At 44.1% G+C, this 14,018-nt stretch overlaps 1 protein-coding gene across 3 annotated transcripts in view; it reads right to left on the bottom strand.

Annotated features, from left to right (window-relative positions):
- The window catches only part of MMADHC (metabolism of cobalamin associated D), a 71,368-nt gene that overhangs the window by 15,686 nt on the left and 41,664 nt on the right, over window positions 1–14,018 (bottom strand). The gene's annotated exons all lie outside the window — the stretch shown is intronic.

Genomic DNA, 14,018 nt, shown 5'->3' with positions numbered 1-14,018 from the left:
TCTTAGCACGATAGGCACGAGCCCTGCAACATCACAGTGTGCTGTCACCTCAGCGTTGGCAGTGAGCCTGGACGTGTAGCTACGCACGCATCCTCCTGCATGCACAACTGGCGTGTGCTGGTCTGGGGTTCTCAGGTCAGTGCAGGGGTGTGCCTATCCGGCAAGGGGAACGTGGTGTCTCGGACATGTCCGTGTACAGGAAGTGCGGTAAGTGTGTCTCTGTGTTCTGGTGTGGCCTGCTACAAGAGCCGCAGTCGATGTTGTAAAGTGGCATGCACCACCTCCAAAAGGCACTGTGATGGTGTAGTTGGAATGTAGCAGGACATGTGCAAATAGGCATTACAATGGTGTGCTGTACGAGTGCATGAGATACAACAGCGCACCGTACAAAAGTGTGGGGGCTCATGGGAGGGAGGAGCAGCCGTTTGTTAATATAACACACAGTGAACTCAACCATGTGCCACATGCTGGGCATCTCATCCATGATGATCACGGTCGCAGACATCCCACAACACCAACGACTGGCCTTTCTACACATCCTGTATGAATGCAGTGTGGTTTTCACTTCTATGCTCGTTTAGTGGTGTGATGTTGGTGGGTTGTGTGACTTGTGTTGGTGTGTTTCATTTTGGCCATTGTTAGTCTATGTGTGTTGTACTTAATTGTGCATGTGTGCCATTCTGCCCATCTCCCCCTCCCCCCACTCCCTGCTTCTTCCTCTTCCTAGTGCTGTTGTGTCTATAATTCTGTTGCTGCACACATAAATACATGATAAGAATAAATTAGAATAGTTCCTTGATTCTTTTAGGTTTCAAAACTTCTCTATTGGTTTCTTTTTAATTTTCCATATGAACCGTTTTTTTAATATTCAACAACACATAGAAGTCAGAAGTGCAACGTATTCTATCAACACACTTTCTAGAACAGTCTACAACATGTGCAGGTTAAAAGTTCATACATTTTTTAAAACTTAACGATATTTTTTTGCAACATTTTCTTGAACATTTAACGACACGTGCAGGTTAAAAGTTCACGATTGTTTGAAGCAGAATATACAATTAGGCTGCCTGAGGCATGATTAGAATTTTTAGTATCGATTTTCTCCAAGGAACTGCCCATCCAGGGCTTTATGTTTTGAGTGCTTAATTCATAATTTATGAATTTTTGGTAACGGCGCACATCGCCCATCGGTCGGTTTGAATGTATTACTTTTGACGGGGCAGATTTGTACTAAGATGTTTGAGTACTAAAGCTTTTTGAGTTGTCTGTATATTGCTTGGGCATTTCAAGATGGCGCTAATGGTGTGGAGGAAATGTGTGGGACAACGCTATATGCGATAGTCCCCTTTTGATGTTCATGTAATTGACCAATGTTTAAAAATCATGGCTCGTTGGCGCTTCGGTAAACATAGAGAAAGGTTGTTACCGAAACGCGTCTGTTTTGTAAACGTGTAAAGTTTCCGGTTAATAAAATCACGGAAACGGCCCCCCGCGAGTGCTTTCTTTCTCCAGAGAAGTCATATGTGAGGAGGAGAGTTGCAGCGGTAATATATATATATATATGTGTGTCTGGATGGGCTCAAACATGTAGTGGAAGCACAGGGTACTATAATTAGGGATTTGAATGTTTCAATAGTTAAAACTACATAAGCCATGTGCCCACACTAAGTTTATTCTTAGCTGGGAAAGGATTCAAAAAGGAACTCTACAGGATGGTAATGAAATAGTATTGGCCTGCCACCCAGAATGATTCCTTACTTAACATATTTTGGTTATTCCATAGAGTGCAACCTGGGTCAGCGACCATCATCAGGACTTACCTATATTAAGTCATGTCCCCATAATAAGTCAGTCATGTTTGTGGACAGACCAAGACAAACAAGACCAATAAAATTACTTGCTTGTAACTTTAACTCAGAACATTTCCTGCTTAATTTCTTATCCCAGTTATTGTTGTCCTACAGTAAACAAGGGAAGAATACTATTGAATGTGCCCTTCAAACACTCCAGGATCCCCTTCAAACTATCATAGAAGTAGATAATGTAATGCTACCTGGTGCTCACTATATCTTTTGCGATGTGCTCCATGAGGTTTAATATGTAGAATAGCAGTGTCATTCCCAAGCACCAGTGCTACATTACTAATGCATTTTTTACTTACTAATTGGGGAGCAACATTTCCCATCACATACTACTTTCTCAGCCTGGCCTTCAAGGGACATAGACCATTAAGGCATCAATTGTGACAAGTGCATATATGCTATTTGATTAAGTGGAGTGGTTTATGGTAGGAGGGTTGTATTTTTGCTTGCAGTATGGAAGCTCCCCTAAAGATCAATGTGGAGAGAAGGTAGGACCATAGTTCCTGAGACTGTGTCAACTACCACTTTTGTGGTTAAGGGTGATGTACGTCCCTTCCTGCTCCAAGACATAGTAGTGTCTCTGAACATGATTGGGGATGCAGTTTGCCTACTCACCATACCAGATCTGCTTTACAGTATGCTTGTTTAAATCTCCTTGCACCTTTTAAACTTTTGGTGGGACCCGATTAAGGAGTTTTGACAGCAACACAGGAAGTCTTGGTTAGGGCTTCACTGTAAAGACTGGGGGCTGGGCGGCTTAAAAGGCTGCATGCCTGTGTGGGTGGCTGTGTGTCTGCGTGGGAGGCTGTGTAAGTGGCTACGTGCCTGTGTGGAGTGGCCACGTGCCTGTGTGGATTGGTTGTGTGGGTGGCTGCATGGCTGTGTGGGTGGCTGCATGGCTGTGTGGGCGGCTGCATGGCTGTGTGGGCGGCTGCATGGCTGTGTGGGCGGCTGCATGGCTGTGTGGGCGGCTGCATGGCTGTGTGGGCGGCGGTACAGGTGTGTGACTGTCAGGGTGCAAGCCCAGGGGTTGTTCTTTGGGTCTGAGTCGGTGTATGGAAGTGTGAGTGAGTATATATTTCTTATAATTGGGGGCTGGATCCGCTGTGTATTCACACAGGTGGAGCAATGAGAGCCGCGGATGCATGCACATAAAAACGAGAAAAAAAACCACCCACAAGCTAAAACCAGCAACAATTAAAGATCAGTTTTAAAACGTAACTGCACCAATTAATCAACCTTGGAGCTACAAGAAGAATGCTGGGGAGGTAAGAAGGCCAGTATGAGTATTCCAATCAGACAGGCCGATAGAATTACTTTTGCAGATTCGTAGCACATTTACCCAAATGGTTAGCCCCAACGGCACACAGGTTTAATCCAACGAGATCTTGAATATGTCGGGCAAAAACCAAACAATGTTCATCTGTCTCTATAGGGTAGTTGCACAGCAGGCATGTCTTAGAGTTGCTCATAGATGATGGCCAGGATGAAGTAAGGGACAGAGTAGGTAAAATGTCATATCTAAATTTCGAGAAGTACCTCACAAGTGTGGGACTCATGAAGTCTATAATTTCCTCAGCCCAGAATATGTTTTTGTGAAGGAGAAAATCTTTGGACCGTCTACTCGAAGTGCCAGATGATTCACTTTGCGCGATGAACTTGGCCCAAAATCTATCCTTTGCAACAGCCTTCTAGGACGCAAAGATTGACGACGAGTCATTCCAACACTCTCTCAATCCTAGGTCAAGCAGAACCTGTTTGACATTAGCCAACAAAGGGATCCTCTGCCTATTAGAGCAACTAATGAGGTCTGCAAAGGTGTCAGCTGTATAGTGCTTCATATTCAACTCCAGTACAGGTTAGGGCTTAAGTTAGCATATTTCAACAAATATTGGGTTTCAAAGTGAGATCTAGTCTCAAGGAAGCAGACTGGTACCATGGGTGAGGTTTAAAAGTGACCTGCTAAAGTTATTTTTGTCAATCTCCAAAGTTGACGTGTTACAATGGCCCCACAAGCCTGCACCATTCAATGCAGCAACCCAGAACGGAGCATTATAAATCTCCACTGCAGGCAGGATAGGATGAGAGTGGAACTTTTTGGCAAACCAAACTAGTGTTGAAGTGAAATCGCAGTAAAAGGAACTCACACAAGTTGACTTGTAACCGAAGAAGTCCATTGACATTAGGCCACTGCTTTAAGAAACAAACTTTAGAGAAGAGTCAATCTGACTGAATAGCACAAACACAGGCGATTCTAACTCTGCGCTTAACAGGACAGGGGATATGGGTGTGAAAGATTTGCATGTGTGTGTTGTTCGTAATGAGAGAATGTTGTATTTGTGATACCATAAGATAAGTATAGGGTTATCCAGAGGGTGGACGTCTCTCTAACCTGAGACGAAAGGCCACAAGAAGCCTGCACTCACAAGGATTCAAATGTAACTTTCAAGCAAGAGGCAGATTAATTGATTACGTAAGTTTCTTGAGAACGGTTTCAACTCATGAAGGGCTCTTGCTCTACAGTTTGTTAATCACTTAAAATAATGTGCATAGTGGTTAAACAGAAAAATAACCTATAAAACATTGATACAAACACTATATAGAATTCATAAGCAGGGACATATTGTTTGGGGTCAAGCGCAACAAGTTTTCATGTGTATTTTGTCCTTTGAACAAGTAGGTCCAACCCCCTGCAGTACAAACCCTATGGCTGCCAGTTTGCAGTGCCACATTATGGATCAGGGAAGGGCACTGTCGGCAGTTTAGGTAATATTTCTGCCCATATGTTAATGCTGTTCAAACCTCTATTTATGGTTTATTAATTGAAAGCCTTTATTATTAGAATGAGCGCTCCAAGTAAATGTTGCAAGCTCCGACTGCACTACTGACAGTGGATCCAGTATAACAAGCATTGGCATAGCCAATAGGTCTCGCTCTTGGGACCTTATAAGTATTTAGTTATGCAGCACAATATCCTTGGGGCAACAACATTAACTGTTGCATGGTTAAACACTTATAAAGTCCCAAAGTCGAGACATATAGGCTATGCCAATGCTTGTTGCTTAGGTATTTAAGCCAGGTACAAAAAATGTTCCTAAGGTACAAGGATGGACAGATGTAAAAGTCTTAATTATGATAGTTTATATGCAGAAGATACAGTCAGAAATGGAGACGGCTATTACTTTACACCAACTTCCTAAGGCGTCTTTTCATCACATGCCAGATGCATTTTTATTGAAGTTTTTTTTTGTTGTTATTACAATATTGCAATTAAAAAGGTAACTTTAAATTGTTAGCTTTTTCTAGTATAGCTTCTTATAGCAGTTTAGAAATGTTGAAATATTGAAATGTCTGATAGCACTAAAGAGCCTTGCTACCTGTAAAAGTGCTCTTCACAAACACTTACGCGCTCTTATACCTGCTTTGTATTATAGTTTCTTTTCTTAAACCTTCACAACACAGTATTGCTTTTGGCAGCAAGGAAATTTATAAATGCTTTGGTCTGAGCGGATTTATCCTGTAGAAATAATTACACTGCATTCAGGCACGCTGCTCTATTATTTTTTACTAAATGTTTGTATTTTATTACAATGCGTTTTATTAAAATGATCTTTGAATGATGGCGCATAGGTGAAGCATGAGAAGGAAACAGCAGGAGATCCCTCGTGCATAATGATCCGACAGATGTGCCCCGAGTCTAATCCCCATAAGTCTGGAAATCCCTCCGATAGGGGATGTTCAAAGAGACCAGCTGGGAACAGCCTGCTGCTCTTTTATCGCGCCTTCCCTTCAAAGCCTGCCTGCGCCTCCTTCTATTTCTTAACTTTGCTAAGAACATTACATTTGAATGCACGCTAGAGCAGCACCCACGGTAGCAAGTCTGAAAGGAAGGCGGAAAGAAGCCACAGAAAAAGAGGCAACTGTGCGAATGGAAACACAAGGGCAATAATGCTGCACCTTTAAAACTGGGAGCAATGAACATAAGCTGCGGCTGCATAGTGTATTGAGACCTTCAGGCTGACATGCTTTTCAAAAGGAACAAGCATTGGCCGCGATTTCGCAAGACGAGTGGCCGCGAGACGCGCTCTATGGAGGGGGAGGGGCGAGCAAGACAGAGGCAGAGCAAGGCACACGGGAGAGCGAGAGGAAAGCCATATGGCGCCTCTGCTCGTAAGCGCGCACCCGCACGCAAGCTGTAGGCCGGCCATGGTAACATTTTTTGAAGCCCTTACTAAAAGTCTCGCCAGACCAGCACAAGGGCTGGCTCGGGCGAGACCTAAAAATGTGTACACACGTTTTCAATGTTCAGCAAAATGAGGCTATGTATAATGCTACCAGAATGCTCTCTGATTTGATGCAATTATTTGCTGAAGCTTGAAAGCAAGATTGATGATTCTTTGCTTTAGAAACAAAAACAAAAAAGTCTATAACAAATAAAAGCAGGAAAAAAAAACCATTTTGATGCATGCTAGTATTTCCCAAAAATATTCATAATGGAAAAACAGTGTAACCAGTTTCAAAAAAATTATGGGAAACAAAAATAAACAAGCATTGGCAAAGCCAGTAGGTCTGAAATGTGTGGCCAGCTTTTTAGTTTTGTCAATGTGTGAATTCTTTTGGCATGGTTTTTGTAAACCCGTATCGTTGTGGGAGCTGTCGGGCCCTCACCATTATAAAAAAACATTGGCAAAATCAAAAATAGTTTTTTGGTCTCAAAAAGCACACACTGTCACAGTAGTTACTGGGATTGAACAAAACTACTTTGTGCGCCGATATGCTCCTTGTGAAAGAGCAGAATCCTGTCACTCAAAGTGAAATGGGGGGAGGGGGGAAAAAAGAGGCGAGGAGAGAATTTCAATAAAAACACAAAAGATCACTGTCACCGCCAGACCAAATTAGGGGCACAATTATTAAAGAAAAGTCTCAAAAGTTCACCCATGGTATATGTCCTTGCATTAAGTGCAGCTATACGGCTTTCGTGAATTCCCAAGAATTTACAGAAGTAGGACAAGAAATAGTACTCCTAGAAAATATTTGTGAACTGCATTTTAGCATGAGCAAATATGCATGTGTAGATTTGCTTATGCGAAAATCTGAGTGTTTGCAAGTTCACTATCCATCCAACCACTTTTTTCCCCCAACTTTGGAAGAAGGTTAACGTCTGCCATAGTCAGGAGTAAATTTCCAACATTTCTCAGTGTGGGAAAAGATAAGAGAAGAGTTGTTGAAAACCCTTAAAACCTGCAAGTTAGTAGGTTTGCACAGACTCAAATGGGCATTCTAAGCCTGGAACTATTGCTTACCACTACCATCAGATCTGCGAAAACATGGCAACATATAGGGATTGCAAGTCTTCGAACGCTAAGAGTCCTGGCATAATCAGAGAGGCTATCTCAGAGCTCTTACATAACCAGATTTCGGTGATAATTTGTCGCTGCACTACATGGTAACAAGCATTTACAATGCAACGGTCTCGGCATTGTTAAAGTTAGAGCTATTGGCATTGCTCATGACAATGCCGTTTCTTTAAATGTTTTAAAAACATAAACAAAAATAATGTCATGAGCAATGCCAATAGCTCTAACTTTACCAATGCAGAGACCATTGCATTGTAAATGCTTGTTACACCTTGCCCTCGTAGGAGCAAGTGTGAAAAGGGGTGCAAATGTTATTAGCATATGGTGTAGCTCTTGTTCGTGTGCCTAAGAGACCTTGTTAGTGTGTTCTCAGAACCTGTCCTATAGGAAACAGCCCCTCCCCCACACCCAAGCACTGCTCTCCGTGGCTTATTTATTTTGGATTTTATATAGCGCGGGCCACGTGGCCAGAGCGGTTTACGCTGGCGAAGGCAGAGCGCAGAGAGCCATGTGCAAGCACACTGTGTGCAGTACAAAACACAGAAACAACGAGGGTGTAAATGCAAATCATAAAATTATAGCTGCACCGTCAGTTGCCTCGCTCGGTGAGCCGCAAACAGGACAAAATGTGTCTTTGATTGCCGAACATCCTTGAGAGAAACAGGTCTTCAGCGGACAGTCTTTTTTCACTCACACCATTGAAGGTGACAGGTGGCATCCCAACATTAAAAATAAGAGTCCTCCACTTTCTGTTTTTAAACTAATTATTTTGTTAAAAAAAAATCTGATGACTAAAATAAAACATGGCGCAGCGGTAAGGCAATAATGCCACACTCGTATTTATGACGCTGAGAAACGTCAAACTTTCAGAGAGGCGCTATTTAAAGAAAACAGATATTAATGTGCCTAAAAGAGAGGCTATTCCAAAACCTCAAAGTTTACATAAATAATTGTGGTAGTAGAGGTAGTGCTCCCAAGGAAGGTTTTCCCTGGGGAATTAGGTTTACAAACAGGACTATGGACCATTTACAGGCTAACCATACAAACAGGCGCCAGAAAATGTCTCCCAGTCCGTGAGGTGGCAAAGCCTAGATTTAAATATGGTCTCATTGTGTTGAAGTCATCAACTTTGCCAGCAGAACACATTCCTTTCCCACCTCCTCCCATCCTCCTCACATTCCGCTTCCAAACACACGCGTTTTACATTTACATGGCGCAAGGAATCTTAGCCTGTTGCCTGGCTCGTGGCAGGGGTTGGAAGAGCTTTTTCTTTTAAAATCGGGCTATTGTAGTTGGGATGAGCAGGGAGGCTAGACGGATGTATTTTTTCAGCATCCCATGATTTTCTTGTTGAAAAAACGATATGGAAACAGTATGAGAGAGGTGTCTAATTTAAGGATGTCGTTTTCAATGGCGCAGCAGGTGCAGTGACACCGTGGGTCACTTGACCCCAATCCATGGCTGTTTTTATTACCAAACCACGGGATGGGGCCTAATTTTGTTGCTTCCATTACCGCCCATGGCCACTGCTCTGATTGTGGGCTGCTGAGGTCTCAGACCCTTTCGGTTCACGTGGCTAAAAACATGTACCAGGATGAGATGTCCTTTCACCACCAGCAGCTACCAGCATAAGGTGCACGGCAGAGGGTAATCCACACCGTGTAGGACAACAGCAGATTTCAGACAGCAGGGCCAGGGTGTTACCGGCGGGAAGAGGCAGACTGCCCCACCCCCTTGGCTTCCATCACAACACAGGGCGATTCCAAAACCATTTCCTGAAGCTCCCGCGACGCAGGGGTCCCCTAATCCCCCAGGGGGGCACGCAACCGTTCAAGTGGGGGGGCACATTCAGCCCAAGGCCAATGAATTGCAGCGAGATTGGGGGGGGGGGGGGGGGCATCATTTATGCTTTATGCCACTGACCTTAGAATGTCAGTGCTAAAACCAACATGAATTTAGCACAGGGAGGGCACTGTTGATTACCTTAAAATAAACGAGGAAAGCGAGAATGGAGAAGCCTGCGAAGCTAAACAGCTATTTTGGATCCGTTAGGGATTGGAAATAATCAAGCATGAAGGCGCCTTCTTTAATTAAGTGTTAATGAGGGCCTCCTGTCACCTCCTGCGACATCTTTAGCCAAAAAGGCTTTGCATTGTGTGACTTGTAGTTTAGTTCATCCATAGCATATGCGCTTTCAAGCCGTGCAAGCAGCCTGTTTGTCGCTGGCTAAAGGTTTCACGCGGGCAACGTGGCCCGTTGGCAGTTGTGTTTGATGGACCTGCATTGTGGTGTTCCTGTATCCGGCTCAATGGCGGATCGAGGGAGGAGATGGCCCCAGGGGCTCGCTACACGCCGAGGAGCTCTTCTCTGCGGATTTCAAGCAGAAAGCCACGAAAGGCGGGGGTAGGTTTATTGCAGCCATTTGTCCTGACACCAGCTGCTCTTCGCTTCCTCCAGGAAGGAATGCGAACGAATCCTACGTTGGATCTCTCCACCGTGACCTACTTGGAACAAGGAGGAAGAAAACATAAATGATGTTGCATAGTTAAATCCAGGGCTGTAAGTGGACCGGGTCCTGCCCGTGCTTAAAAGCAGCTGCGAGACAGCCATGGTTTAATAAGTCAGCAAAACAGGTCTCTATGACGACGAAGCGTCGTATTACTTCTGCAGCAGCTGCAATGGCGCCCGCAGCTTAAAGGGGAAAGGTAACAAACAGCTGATCACGATGCACGGACACTTCCTTCCCAACGTGGGCAGAGAGAAAACAGAATATTTACGGATCGTGCAGGAAATCTATTCAGGTGAGCGGCAGAGGGAGCCGAGAGCAGGGGGAGAAGACAAGCACACCACCGCCTTTCTCCGAGGCAGAGCAGAAATGCCTCGGAGAAACGCAGTGTCCTTTTCAGATTCGGGGGCGTGTTTGTCTTTTCTGTCCTCCAGCCATTGGCTGGAGGAGAGAATGAGACTTTCTTTAAAAAACACGCCCCTCGATCCGAAAAGGACGGGGCCTGATCGGAGTGACTGACCTCTTCTCCAGTGGCTGGCCAGCATTTACGAGGCCAGCCAATGGAGAACAGGGGAGAAGAGGGGCTGGATCAAGCCCCTCTTGTCCAAGTCATTAAATCTCCGACTTCCGGTTCTGCCTTTCGGCAGACCGGTAGTCCTCGACCTAAAAAGGGGCAAGTGGATTTTGTAATAGGAAAAGTAGATTTATGAAGCAACCTGCCCCTTGGACAAGTAGATATTTTATTAAAATTCTACACCCCTGTTCATAAGGCTACATTGTGTTGTTACTTACCATCAGAAACCAACAATGTTCAGAACAAGCTAGATTCTATTGTGGGTTTGCTTTTGGTGTATGGGAGTAAGGTGACTACTAAAGTCTCTTATATATGTTTGTTATGCTTTTACTGGTCCAAGTTTGTATTTAGCTGCTTTGCAATGATGTTAATCACTCATGATATATAGGAAACGGAATGGAGTCCAAAATTCCAGAATTCTGACAAAGGCACAATGGAGATTTTGCCATCAAAATAAGTCAACTTTTGTACAAATGTCTTGCTTTATGGAGCCTCTTGGCATACCAGTTTTACTTGAAGGTATTACAGAGAATTCTGTTTTGCATATGCCATCACTACAGGATTTTATAAGTAGAGAAGGACTGCTTATTTAATTAGGACAGTCAGCAGGATATAGAAGACACTAGAAGAATGGAAAGAGTGAAGTCAAATAATACAGAATGGAAGTACTACCGAAGAGAGCAGGAATTCTAAGAAAAGGTATCATGATTTTCAAAAGGCCCAGACACTTCTACAGATGTTTTTTTGCATGACAATAAGAACACTATGGATCTATATAGAACCTTTCAATCTCTAGTGACTTGTCACTTTTTGTTGATGGTGCTCCTCATTATCTAAAGGTTACCCACTTCATCATCAATGCCAAGATTTTTTTGTTCATACATCTCCATCGATTACCAACTTTAACACGCCACAAAGTCATCAGTTACAATATGATAGATAGTAGTGAATTACGTTACATTTTTCATCTAGCAAAAGAAGCTGTATTTTTTTTTTTACACCTTATATACACACACACATTATATATATATATATATATATATATATATATATATATTTTTAAAAGGTGTTAAAAAAATACACAGTGGGTTTGCCAAGAGGTTTTCGGTGGCCACGCTCTGTCTCCTCCACTCTGCGAACACACCTCCTGGGGCACTACTATTTGAGGGATGAAGTCCCCTTGGCGTTTGAGGGCCCTTGGGGACCAACCAGCCCTCCTGTTACCTCCAGTAAGCTCCACACAGCTGGACTGTTGAGAAGTGGTTAGAGGCCACACCCCCTTTCTCCAGCACTGCTGCTTGGGGGATGAAGTCCACTTTAGTCCTGAGGCTCTCAGGAGGCAAGGGGACCTCATCACCCCACCAGCAGTGCGCCGAGAGGCGCATTTGCAGAGTGGTGGAAAAAAGGGCGTGGTCTCTGACCACTTCTCAGCAATCCCACTGTGTGGGGCTTACTGGAAGTAACAGGTGGGCTAGTTGGACCCTAAAGACCCTCACCAGCGAAGGGGACTTCATCCCCCAATCAAGAGCTCGCCAGGAGCGTGTTTGCAGAGTAGTGTAGGTAAAGGGGGCGGGGACTCCGGCGGGACCCCATTTACCCGGACTCTGACCAATTTGTTTGCATTTCAATAAATTAAAAACAGGATTTGGGACCACACGGCCCCCCTCACGAGGCCGATTTCTGCCCCGGGGATCCCATCCCCCTGTGACTAGGCTTTAATTCATTTGTGATTTGGAAAAAAAAAAAGAAAAAAAAAAAAAAAAACTGGGAGGGGGCAGCGTGGCCCCCTCCCTAAGCCATTTTTGGCCCCCGGGACCCCATCCCCAGGGCATGGCCTCTTGTTGGGGACTGAGGAGGATGCCTAAAGGTGCCCGTAGGAGACGGCATTGCTTTTTACACCCAGGGAGCTGCTGACATACATCTCCCTGCGTGTAAAAAGCAAAGTGTGCTCTGCTTTGAACACACGAGCGCAAAATGCTCTCACTTCTTCAAAGTGCAAACTGCAATGTCCCAGGGTGGGCACCCCAGGACATTGCTGGAGCTGGCCCTGGAGGATGGTGGTCCCCAGGAGGAGGGACGCGTTGTCCGTCCCTCCCATTTTGAATATAGCCCCGTGAAAGTAGCGGTCCCTGGGGCTGCAGGGGGCCGCATGCCCCCCCTGCATTACACACAATTAACCCCAGGGAGGTGGCGGTCCCAGGGGCTGCGTGGGAGGGCTGGAGCCCACGTGCATTATAATAAAATATAGCCCTGGGGAGGTGACGTCCCCAGGGCTGCATGGGGGAGGGGCTGGAGCCCACCGTGCTTTTTTTTGTGGGACCCTCTGAAAAGGCTTAGAGGGCCAGGGTATTTCTACCATGCTCCCTTTTCTTTTTAACATTTTTGCTTGTGACTTGGTTCAACCAATTCACAAGATGGGTGCAAACACTTCCTGGTTTGAAGTGTTGCCAGCCTATCAGATTTCCAGGCACAAGATCGGGAGGGTTCACGGGTCCACTGCGGCCACAGTTGTATATCGGAGAAATCTTTCAACACAGCAGCTGAAGCGAGTGGTACATTAGTTTTGAAAATTTCGAAGATTTGTCAAACGGCGTCGAAGTTATTGTCAAATCGAAAAAAAAGCTTTTCCTATGGAAACTAGGTCATATATTTATCAGTTCTAAATTACTTTCGTAAGCGCGCTTTCAGTAAAGGCAGGACTCCGTGTTCATAGGGTTTGCTGTTGCTTAAGTGATTAAACAACAGCAAACTCTATGAACAGAGTCCTGCCTTTACTGAGAGCGCGCTTACGAAAGTAATTTGGTACAAATTAATTTAGCCGGGGTTTGCTCCACCGGCGTGCGTGCCACTCTCCGGGGGCCCCCTGTAGCACAAAACACACACACACAAAAGTAAAATGTTATAGTTCAGAGAACAAAAACAAAAACCACTGAAATTTTCATGGTATGACATGCAATGCACACTTTAACTGACCTCCCGGCCATCCTCAGTACACAGAGTTGCGAATGGCCCACGGAATTAAAAAAAGCTATCAATCCGAGGAAAACAGCATTGGAGGTTCGTTATAGTGTGCTATGTTCACTGTATACTGTAACTACAGAATCCTAGATGGTTATCAGGTTTACTGAACCATAACAAACCTTAAACTCTCTTCGGGGAATTTCTGGGAGTTTTCTTAAGTATGTAGTTCTTTTACCTTCATATACCCATTCTACAGTGCACACAGCCTTTGAGCTAAGTTGCACCCAACTATAACCTTGTTTTCCTACCTTTTTTACGTTATGAAAATTGTGATTTAATGCAAACTTGCAAATTTACACTTCCAGATGTTTATGTTTTTATTAAACTCGCAAATTCTGTACATTTGTACCCATTTGTGATTACAAAATGGTGTCCATGTGTTTATAGATTTCATAAATTCACGCAAATTTACCATACAGTAAATTCATTTTTTTACTATTCTTACAATTTTTGCCATGTCCTATCATATCCAACACCTTTTGGTCATTGGAACCATTGATCATGCTTTGCCTTCTCTATAAATTTTGTTTCAAGGCACCAAATTTGTGAATTTTGATGGCCAGAAAGAAAAATATATTGAAGTCACTGATTATCCTCTCACATTCTTGAAAAATTCAAATATGACTCACTGAACTTGAGCTCATGAGTTTAAACAGACAAGAAATCTTTAATATTGTAATTGTTCCATGCTCGCCCAG

Source organism: Triturus cristatus, chromosome 3_1 (assembly GCF_964204655.1).
Source record: "Triturus cristatus chromosome 3_1, aTriCri1.1, whole genome shotgun sequence".
In the NCBI taxonomy this organism is placed as follows: domain Eukaryota; kingdom Metazoa; phylum Chordata; class Amphibia; order Caudata; family Salamandridae; genus Triturus; species Triturus cristatus.
This window is presented reverse-complemented; position numbering and strand designations above follow the sequence as displayed.